Raw genomic sequence first — 10,719 nt, 5'->3', positions numbered from 1 at the left:
TGTGTGTGTGTGTATATGTGTGTGTGTAAATCTGTATGTGTCTGCAGATGACCTTGGAGTCCAGAAGAGGTATCAGATCCTGAGAGCTAGAGTTATGGGAGTTTGTGAGATACCAATGTGGGTGCTGGGAGCCAATATTATCTTTCCTAATAAGTTAAGTGACTTTTACCCCTAGACATGGAAGGGGCTTTTTAGTGCTTCTCAGAAATAAAACAGCACAAAAGACACACAGAGCACACATGCATGTGCATGTACACGCGCGCGCGCACACACACACACACACACACACACAAAGACTGTCAGACACACAACACAGATATACACAGGCACACACATAGACTCACATATCAATAAATAAGGAATAGGAATAAATAAAATAGGAAACCTCAAGGAATCCAGCCGTTAACCCTTTCATTTTTAGAAGTAGAAAACCATTATTCAGGGAAGCTAAGCTCCTTGTCCAACGCCCCAGTCAGGCATCAGAAGAATGGCAGGTCTCTTGATTTGAATTTCTCTCAGTCTTCCTCTTGTACATCCTCACCTGACTGGGTGCAGCTAACACAGAAACTTCCACACACATACCCTAACTCTGCACATACTAAATTTAGAAACCCAGGTCTAAAGCATCACTGAGCACAGACGGACTATGCCAGGAAGGGAGGTTGCGTTTGACCAGAGCTGAGCAGCCACTGTCCAGGGTGGAAAGAGTGCCTGTTCATCCAGAGTGCCTTGTGATTTATTAACTCCCCAAGTAGCCATGAAATACCCATCGGTCCTCACAGTCACAGCTCCACAAGCTCAGCCAGCCCCCGTTCCCGCCTCTAGAGATGTACAGCTTGGAGAAGACACCAGACTGCAGAGGGCTCTGCAGAGGATCCCAGACGCACAGTGCCAACTCTCCTTTTGGTTTGTTGTCCTTTTTCCAAAAGCATAATCGCTGGTTGGCTCCCTGGGCTCCTGTCAGGCTTGTAGCAAGGGCTTTAAAAACTAGAGAACAGAGGTGTCTGGTCATCTGGGTGCTGCTTGCCCAGCCTGGGCCCACAAGGTACCCTGTAAACACAAAGCCAATCTCAAGGTTGTCGTTGTTTGTGCTTGTCTGACAGAAACCTCTCTCTTGGCAAAGTCTAGTGTCAGGCATTGATGCGAGTTCATTCTTCCTTCCTTCCTCCCTACCCCCTCCCTCCCTCTCTTCCCTCCCGTCCGTCCTTCCTTCCTTCCTTCCTTCCTTCCTTCCTTCCTTCCTTCCTTCCTTCCTTCCTTCCTTTCTTTCTTCCTTCCTTTCTTTCAAGATTTCATTTATCTTGTGTATGTCAGTACACCATTGCTGCCCTCAGACACACCAGAAGAGGGCATCGGATCCCATTACAGATGATTGTGAGCCACCGTGTGGTTGCTGGGAGCTGAACTCAGGACTCCGTGCTCTTAATGGCTGAGCCATCTCTCCATCCCTATGTGGGTTGTCTCATGCAACCTCTTGTTTGTGGTTAGAAATGGTACTCATCGTGGCAGCCATCAGGTGAGCCAAGATGGGTGCATACAAATACATCCAGGAGCTGTGGAGGAAGAAGCAGTCCGACGTGATGCGCTTCCTTCTAAGGGTCCGCTGCTGGCAGTACCGCCAGCTCTCTGCGCTGCACAGGGCTCCCCGCCCCACCCGGCCTGATAAGGCGCGAAGGCTGGGATACAAGGCTAAGCAAGGTTATGTCATTTACAGGATCCGTGTCCGCCGCGGTGGTCGCAAGCGCCCAGTTCCTAAGGGTGCAACCTAGGGCAAGCCTGTCCACCACGGTGTTAGCCGGCTGAAGTTTGCCCGGAGCCTTCAGTCTGTTGCTGAGAGCCGGGCGCCATTGTGGAGCTTTGAGAGTCCTGAATTCCTACTGGGTTGGTGAAGATTCCACATATAAATTTTTTGAGGTTATCCTCATTGATCCATTCCATAAAGCTATCAGAAGAAATCCCGACACCCAATGGATCACCAAACCAGTCCACAAGCACAGGGAGATGCGTGGGCTGACTTCTGCTGGCCGCAAGAGCCGTGGCCTTGGAAAGGGCCACAAGTTCCCCCCCCCCATTGGTGGGTCTCGCCGTGCAGCCTGGAGAAGGCGCAACACTCTTCAGCTCCACCGTTACCGCTAATCCACGTAATATTTGTAAAATTCATATCCAATAAACAACTTAGGACAGTCAAAAAAAAAAAAAAAGAAATGGTACTCATCAAGATCAGTAAAGCTGGGTGGTGGTGGTGGTGGTACGTGCCTTTAGTCTCAGTACTTGGGAGCAGAGGTAAGTGGATCTCTATGAGTTCAAGGCCAGCCTCATCTCTAAAGAGTAGATTCCAGAACAGCCAGGGCTACACAAAGAAACCCTGTCTTGACAAAAATAAAATGAAACAAACAAAAGAACAGAAGTAAGCCAGAGCAATATTTCATCAGGGGAAGGCACTTGCCACCAAGCCTAATGGCTTGAGTTCAATCCCTGGGAACCACATGATGGAAGGACAGAACAATCTCCTTCAAGCTGTTCTCTGACCACTGTATGCACACCATCACACTTGGCAGGGTAATGGGGGATTGGAGGCACAGCACAGATACACCAAACAAACAAACAAACGAATGAATGAAATAGTAACAAATGTCAAAGTCAAATTAACCCAAAACAACTCTTCCTCACTCTCCTCATCTGATTTCCTTTTATTCTTCATGGTCTTTCCCTCTGCCCTTTCCAGATTACTCATCTTCTGCTCTCTTTTCTGTGTATATTCCTCATACATATAGCGGGGGTGGGGTGGGCGGCCCATGGCCATGCATTCTCTCTCCATGTAAACTCACTTGCAAGTGTATCCTGACATCCCTACCTCCTTGTCTCTCTTTCTGCATTCTCTCCCAGCACGTCCCATAGCCAAAGCTATCTGTATGGGACCTACACTCTACAAACAAGTGTAGGTCCCATGCCGAATTCACCACTTCTGTGCTGGGAGCCAAGCCACTTACACACCCTCTGTCGCAGGAATGTTTTAGGAATGTCAAACCCACGTACACCCTCTGAGAAACCTAGCCAGTTTTCTGTTCTTATTAGTGCACCTGTAATTTGTGGTTTAGGGATTACAGAACCGAAAGAACAATGGGAGGGTGGTGAGGTATTGAACTGATCTTGGGCCCTGCGTGGCCTTCCCGCTTGCTTGTCTTTATAAACCACTGCACTGAAATACAGTTTGAGAGCTTGATCAGACAATCAACTTGCTCTCCTTCTTCGTGCCTCCTGTCCCCCATTCTTTTTTTTTTTTTTTTTTCGGAGCTGGGGACCGAACCCAGGGCCTTGCGCTTGCTAGGCAAGTGCTCTACCACTGAGCTAAATCCCCAACCCTCCTGTCCCCCATTCTTTTATCCCTCCCAGGTGTCCGCTGAACCTCCCACAGACCAGGGCACTTCTGTCTACCTACAAATCTGATTTTCAAAAAAGGAATTTCCCTCCGATGATTTAAAACAGGTCCAGGAGCCACACCAAGTCTGTCCTCTTCCTCACTGCTGTGTTTCAGGTATCTATTGTCTAAAGATTCTCTTTTTTTTTTTTTTTTTTCTTTTTTTTTTTGGAGCTGGGGACCGAACTCAGGGCCTTGCGCTTGCTAGGCAAGCGCTTTACCACTGAGCTAAATCCCCAACCCCTGTCTAAAGATTCTCGATGCAAAACTTAGTGGCTTCAGATGAGAGCAACATTTCTTTCGTCTGTCACTTGTCATTTGGACAGGGCTCCAGTGTGCGTCTCGGCTCTGTGTGATGTTGGTGGAGGTCTGAAGCGAGGACTCATATCCAATCTGCTCATCCACTTGGTTGGCACTGCAGTGGAGACCTGCAGAGAGTTCACCTACGATTCTGGGGGGTAGGGGGCGCAAGGGACTTGGTTTCTCTCTGCTTGCCTCTTTATGGGCCTTCAGGGGCCTAGCACAGTTGCTGTGCTAAAAGTAAACATTCCAAGAGACAGGAAGTGGAGCGCACTGGCCTTTTCAAGTCTGTATGGCAAGTTCGGCTCAGCATTATTTTTACTGTGTTCTTCTGGGCAAGCAAACCTCAGGACCCCTAAGATTCAAAGGAGGACTCATGCCTCCTCTAAAGGGGAGTGTCTGAGAACACGGGGCTCTGTTTTGTAATGGGTTTCTTATCTGAGCCTTCCCATGTGCTTGCTCTGGCTTTGAGTACTTTTCCCCACCACGCCTTACTCTTTCTCCAAAATTCCTCTCAAGAGCTAACTTCCCCAAGCCTTCATAATTCCTCTCTCCTCCAGGCTGCATCATGACACCTTAGCATTCGTGATTCTGTGTGGGAACTGCTCATGATCTAGCTTCCTTAAAAGACTATGCATGCTGGGCAGTGGTGGTGCACACCGTTAATCCCAGCACTTGGGAGACAGAGGCAGAGTCTATGGCCAACCTGGTCTACAGAGCAAGTTTGAATACGGTCAGGGATACATAGTGAGACGCTGTCTCAAAAAACTAAGAGTGGGGGATCCAAGAAAAGTTCAGACCCCAGCACCAGAGACAGAGAGCTCGGTAGGGTCCCTGAAGAAACAGGGATAGACTATGCCGCAGAGGTGGAAATCTCATCTTACACTTTTCTGAGTCCTGGGAGAGGGTACAAGTTTGTAGTCCGGATCTCTAATTTCCAGGCAGTAGTCAAGGAAGATGGCGGGGAGCAGGACGTGTAGCCACCAATCCTCCCTGTGTTATTAACTCACTTTCCAGGTGAGAGACCCTGGCCCTGGGCGGAGTGTCCGGGGACTCACACTCCGTGTTTCAGGGGGCTGCCTGCTGGAATCGGAGAGAAGACTGAGGCAGATATTGTGGCCCGAGGAGAGGCCAGATTCTATTCTATTCTTACATGCCTGCTTCGCTTCGTGTGTTTTAGAACCAAACATGGAGCTTGAGAGAGACTGTAGCCAATGTTAACGGCATGGAGGAATGTTACCCTCTGTTAATCTCCCTGTGTTCCGGAGTGGCAGAAGCCGAATGTTATTTCTGTGGCTGGCTTTACACTCTTATCTTATACATAAAGGAACAGACGTGCACGGTGACAAGTCAGGGTGTTAGCCACGGTCACGGCCTGGATGATAACAGAGTCAAAGACAGATTAATTTCCTTAAAGTTGAGTGTGACATCATGGCTCTGGGGATGACATCACGAAGGCGAAGTGAAAGAGCAAGTGAGAAGATGCTGCTGTCAGGAGGAACCGCCCCTGAGGTCCCCCCCCGCACGCAGTCTCCGCCTTCTAGTGGAGCCTGAGTTCTCCAGTCCTTCTAGCCCCTGAGGTTACTCCCCCCAGTCTCCGCCTTCAGCCCCTGAGGTTAGTCCCCTTCTAGTGAAGCCCCTGGGGTTCTCCCCCCCAGTCTCTGCCTTCTAGTGAGCCCCTGAGGTTTCCCCCAGTCTCCCCTTCTAGTGGACTCCCCCCTTCTATCGGAGGCAGACTCCGCCTTCTCATCGGAGCGCAGTGGATCTTTGCACATCCCAGTAAGCGGAAACTCTAGAGGATCTGATAGAATCTGTGAAAAACACAGCACGAGTGAAGAATGGGGCTTTGCGCACAGAGGAAGGGTGCTGTCCCTCAAAGTGACTGTTCGAGAGCAAGAGTCTGTCAATGGGTCTCAAGGGACTCTTCAGGCTGCAGAGCAATGACGGTTATCTGAAAGAGGCTGTGTCCAGGGCCCAAGCGTCCGTGTCGATTGGCTAATTCACGGGAGTTGAAACCTCAACCACAATACAGCATCCTTCCAGGACATGTGGTGTCCTGTGCTCTGATTTCACGCTTAATAAGCTCCTTCTGTTCCCTGATTTGATTTCTTGTGCATTTTTCTATTGTGAAATGTTCTCTTGTTAGTGGTTACCGTGAAGGGACCCTCCCTTACTGGAAACCCACACACTGGCCTTCCAACTTTTAAACCTGTTTCTTTTAAATTTGGTAAGTTAAAAAAAATACCTTGCACCCAGATATGCGAATGTTTTTGGTTCCTTAATAAACACACACACACACACACACACACACACACACACACACACACACCCAGGAATGATCATTGTATAGACATTACATGCAGCTTTCACTCCCTTTCTACATGATTGTTTGCAGAGCCATGCATGCATTTAAGAATGGCCCTTTCCATTGGTATGCAAACCAGAATAAAATAAAATATACACATTTTATTTTTTCATGTAACTCTACACATGAAGGGCCTTTTCAAATTGGTCCATAAAACTCTGCCTTCTTATTTCCTGTGTCCGAGAGAGAATAAGATTTTCTTTTTTAAAAACAGGATTTAGCCAGGTTCTCCAGAAAAACAGAGTTGGAGAAGATGACAGATAGATAGATAGATAGATAGATAGATAGATAGATAGATATAGATAGATACATAGACCGACAGACAGACAGATGATAAGTGATATACAGAAGATATACAGATAGGTAGATGATAGATAAATAGGTTATTGTAAAGAATGGCCTCTTACAAACATCAACCAAGACCTAGGAAAGATGGCTCTATGGCTAAGAGCCCTGGCTATTGTTCCAGAGGACCTGAGTTTGATTTCCAGCATGCATATGGCAGCTCACAACCGTCAGTAACTCCAGTTCCGGGGATGTGACAGTCTCTTCTGCCTCTGAGGGCACCAGACATGCAAGAGGCACACACAGTCATACATACAAGCCAACCCCCCCCAACACACACACACATAAAATTAAATTAAGCTTAAAACATAAAGATGTGCCAACATTTCGGTTTGATTAGAGGAGGGAGGAAAGGCTTTTGTTCTAGTTCAAAGCTCACCAGAAAGGAAAAATCCTCTGTTCCTGAGGACAGTCGGGCTGTTTGCGTCATTCATGCCTTCCAGTGACTGGAGGATGCCTATCCACATTGAGAAAAGCAATCTGCATTATTTGGTCCATGGGTTTAAACAGCCATTTTATCCAACACCACTTTTACAGAAGCACCCAGGGTAATGTTTGACCAACATCAAGGCATCTCCTGGGCTATGGAGTTGACTTCTGAAATTAGCCAACACCCAGGAGTACACCATCATCCCATTTCCACCACATCGAGCCATGCCGGTCTCCCAGTGCCAAGTGCTCAAATCTTTAAGTCTCTCCTCAACTCTGTGGATCACTGTGACTGTGTCGGGGCCACCTGGATAATTCAGATGATCTCTCTGTCGTCAGGCAAAGAGGAACTCAATTGCTTCTTCAATATCAGTCTCCTTTGCCATGCAATCTAACATACTGGACTGTCCCAGGGATTGGGACATAGACACTTTGGGGAAGGGTCGCCATTCTGTCTACTACAACCAGCAATTTCCATTCTAGGAATGTAACCTACGGACACCAATTTCTGAATGTGTATAGAAATATGCACATGCACATACTTCAATGTGTAAAATTGAAGATTTATTGCAGCAATATGTCTAAGAGAAAAATAAAAAGAGAAAGAAAAAATTAGAAGCAACCAAGCTGTCATGGGACAGCAGTAAGCTAAGGCATGTGGGTAGCCTACAGAGGTTAGAGGGCGCACGGAAGCAGAGTCTTCACAGAGGGTCTGGAAAGGAAGGAACACGAGCCTTCTGGACCTTGACTGTAGTGCGGTGAAACTCATTTCAACCTTCTCAACTACAGAACACAAACGTTAGATCCCAGGAAATGCACACACAGTCAATCAGTGTTAGATTTCATGGGTGTTTTTACTTTTTAGTAATTTTATTGGATGGGGAAAATTTACCATTTCTGTTTCTGGGGCTGAAGTTGCTTTTAATGCTTTTCCCTTCCTTGATGAACTGGGGCATTACCTTGTTTCAATACAAGGTTGCTTCTTTCTTATTGACTCACAAACACTCACTCAATAAAATAGCCCTTAACTCCTTTTGCTTGTTCTGAATGTTGCAAATATTTCCTCCTAACCCATCACCTATGTGTTAACTCTATGCTAACCCCTCTCACACAGATAGAATTCTTTCACACCCAGGGCTCTGCGTCTTGCTAAGCAGAAGAGTAACGTCTAAGCCGAAGATATTGCATCTGCTTGAGCCAACTGATTTGAATGAGATAAACAAGTGGGGGAATAAGCCTGGTACACTCTCGAGGATTAGCTTCCTTACTAATTATTGTGTTCATTAAAAATAACTTATTCTGAGTCTACTCTGCGGCACGGTTAGACCTGGGAGACATAAAAATTAACACAGCAGTAAGTGACAAGGAAGCTTAGTGGTGGGGGCAGGCAGCCAGCAGAGAATGGCGGGTCTGTGATAGAAGGGTGAGTAGCACCCATGGCATCCCACATTCAGCCCACGAGTCTTGGTAGAGGTTGTCCGGGAGGTAGGAGCATGGGAATTGCACATGGGAGCACAGAGAAGCAGATACCGAGTGAGGAGTTGCAGCCAGTTCATAGAGTGAGGGAAGCTTGGTTGTGAACCGTGGGTCTGTCGAGGTGGGCGGGACCCACTGACGCCAACATAATTTAACCTTATCTTTTTCCCAAGTGGACTGGGCGCTGTTTGAAGTTGGAAGTCAAGGAGCAGGGTGTGGGCTGTCCTTTAACAGAGCCCATGCCATCTGTTCTGCTGAGAAAAAAAAAAAAAAAACTACAAGGGGCCCCATCACAGACTGCTCAGAGGCGCTGTACCAGCCCAGGAAGGAGGCAGAGGAGTGAGAAGAAAGCATATCAGACAGACGAAGACTCTGGACAGACAAGAGACTCTTGCCTGCCTCTCTCCCTGTTCGTATGTTTTGTACACAAAAATATGCACTACTTTCCCACATGCAGGCGCTCTGAAAACGTAAAACCATCTAGTAGCAACAAGCCTTTCCAGAGAGAAGTAAAAGTCTCCGTGTTTAACATACAGAACCGGTACAGATGCATATCACGATGATTTATATTTCGTGTTCTTTCTGTAGATTGGCTCCAAGTCCTGGTTTGATGCGATGACGGTTTTATGGTGGTACAAGCGTTCTGTGCATTCCACACAAACCACCTCAAGGTTTCGCATTTGGATTATTTCCAAGCAAAGGACACGCACAGGCCCGTGGCTCGAGGCTGGGAAACAGCAGTCAGTCACACATCCATAGCATGTCCGTGACACTGCTCTCCCGTGTGTGGCGCTGCTAAGCTGTCAAGTGCAGTGGACGTCGCACACTTTCTACGACTTAGAACGCTTTCTGTTGGACTCCCCATCAGCGACCGAGGACCGGCTATGACGGGATGTACCGCCCAAGCATCCGCTACCCTCTCCTTCCTCCCGCCCACGTTGTGAGGGCCTGGTGTCAGGTCTTCTCTGGGATTTTAACTTCCTTCCTTCTTGCTCTGCAGTTGATTATCAGTCATCTTCAAGCGAAGATCCTGGACCTGTGGCTAAGAGTTCATCTTGTCAGCAAGGAACCAGTAAAGGTGTAGCTGAGGGAAAGTAAAAGACTAGATGGTGCCTTTGTTCCATATAACAACACTTCCCTTGGGGACACGGGAACACCAATGGACTGAAGCCCTGCATTAGCGGAAGGGGATTACGACATACAAACAAAGGTGGGCGACAAGAACTGCCCTGTGCTCTCCTCACCCCAGCTCAGCTTGTTTCTTGCCCCCGAGGGAGTGAGTGGGCACCTAAGGGAGAAGACAGGGACTTTGTCAAAGGTGAAACTCTCCTGCCGTAGTATTATTCCCTCAGCCCTCAGCTTTACACAGGCGTCAAAAAAATTTTTTTTGAATGTCACCTTCCAGATTTCCTGTCAGCCATTAGCTGTTATTGTGTGTATCGAGTAGAATCCACGGCTCACCCCGGGCCACTGGACTCACCCCGGGCCGCTGGGCTCACCCCTCTATTCGAGGAGGTGCCACGGGACTCAAAGGATATAGAAATCACAAATTAAACCCCAAGCTTGAAGAGGATTCAGAGGAACTAATTTGGCAGGGGCACAGATTCTGTGAAGCCCACTCCACTCCTGGCCATCACTGTCCAGCAAGGCTGGGAGGACCCAAATGAAGCAAATGAGATGAAGCAACATTTGTTCTGGGGATGAAGTATGGAGGGGTTGGGGAGAATCGTTTATCAACCCCTAGCCACCATCTGACAGGCAGTATCTCTACACCGTGATCTTCCTGGGGAAAGCGCCAGTTTCCAGCCCCTTCCATGGGGAACACTGCTATTCAGCCTGCACCTAGCTTGTCATCATGAAGCCAGAGCCTCTGTAGCCTGAGTTTCCAGTTCGGCTGAGAACTGGGAGAGGAGAGGCAGGACTGAGGCGGCCCCACCCTTTCTCTGAGATCCTGCATAGAGCTGGGGTGGCAGGCAGGAGCTCAGCTGGGCACGGAGGGGCTATTTGCAGCTTGATGGTCTCTGTTGAATTATTGATGCTCTTCTGCCTTGAGACCACCCCCTTGTTAACAAATTGCCCTCTCCATGAAAATTTAAAGAGGCAAATGAGGCAATCTCTCAGCCTATTATTTCTTCTTCCTTTGCCATCTGAGCTCTAATCTAACCTCAATCAGCCCGGAAGTCTTCTCCTGGGAGATGGCCCAGCTCAGATAACCCAGCCCAAAGCCAGGAAAACCTAGGCATGTGTGTGAGAGCAATATCTGAGTTCCGGACTGTCCCTGGAGTTGTGGTGGCTCTGGCCAGGTGAGCACTGACTGTCTGAGTGCCATTGCACCAGGAACCCATCACAACTCACGTATATCCCTAAGAAGAGGACGGCAAGTTTT

The 10,719-nt window shown here is 48.1% G+C and overlaps 1 pseudogene; it reads left to right on the top strand.

Annotated features, from left to right (window-relative positions):
• The first annotated feature begins 1,506 nt into the window (after nucleotides 1-1,506).
• Nucleotides 1,507-2,201, top strand: LOC116911121 (annotated as a pseudogene).
• The last annotated feature ends 8,518 nt before the right edge of the window (nucleotides 2,202-10,719 follow it).

The sequence above is a fragment of the Rattus rattus genome, chromosome 10 (genome assembly GCF_011064425.1).
Source record: "Rattus rattus isolate New Zealand chromosome 10, Rrattus_CSIRO_v1, whole genome shotgun sequence".
Classification (NCBI taxonomy): domain Eukaryota; kingdom Metazoa; phylum Chordata; class Mammalia; order Rodentia; family Muridae; genus Rattus; species Rattus rattus.
Note: the sequence above shows the minus strand (reverse complement) of the source record. Positions and strands in the feature narration are given on the sequence as shown.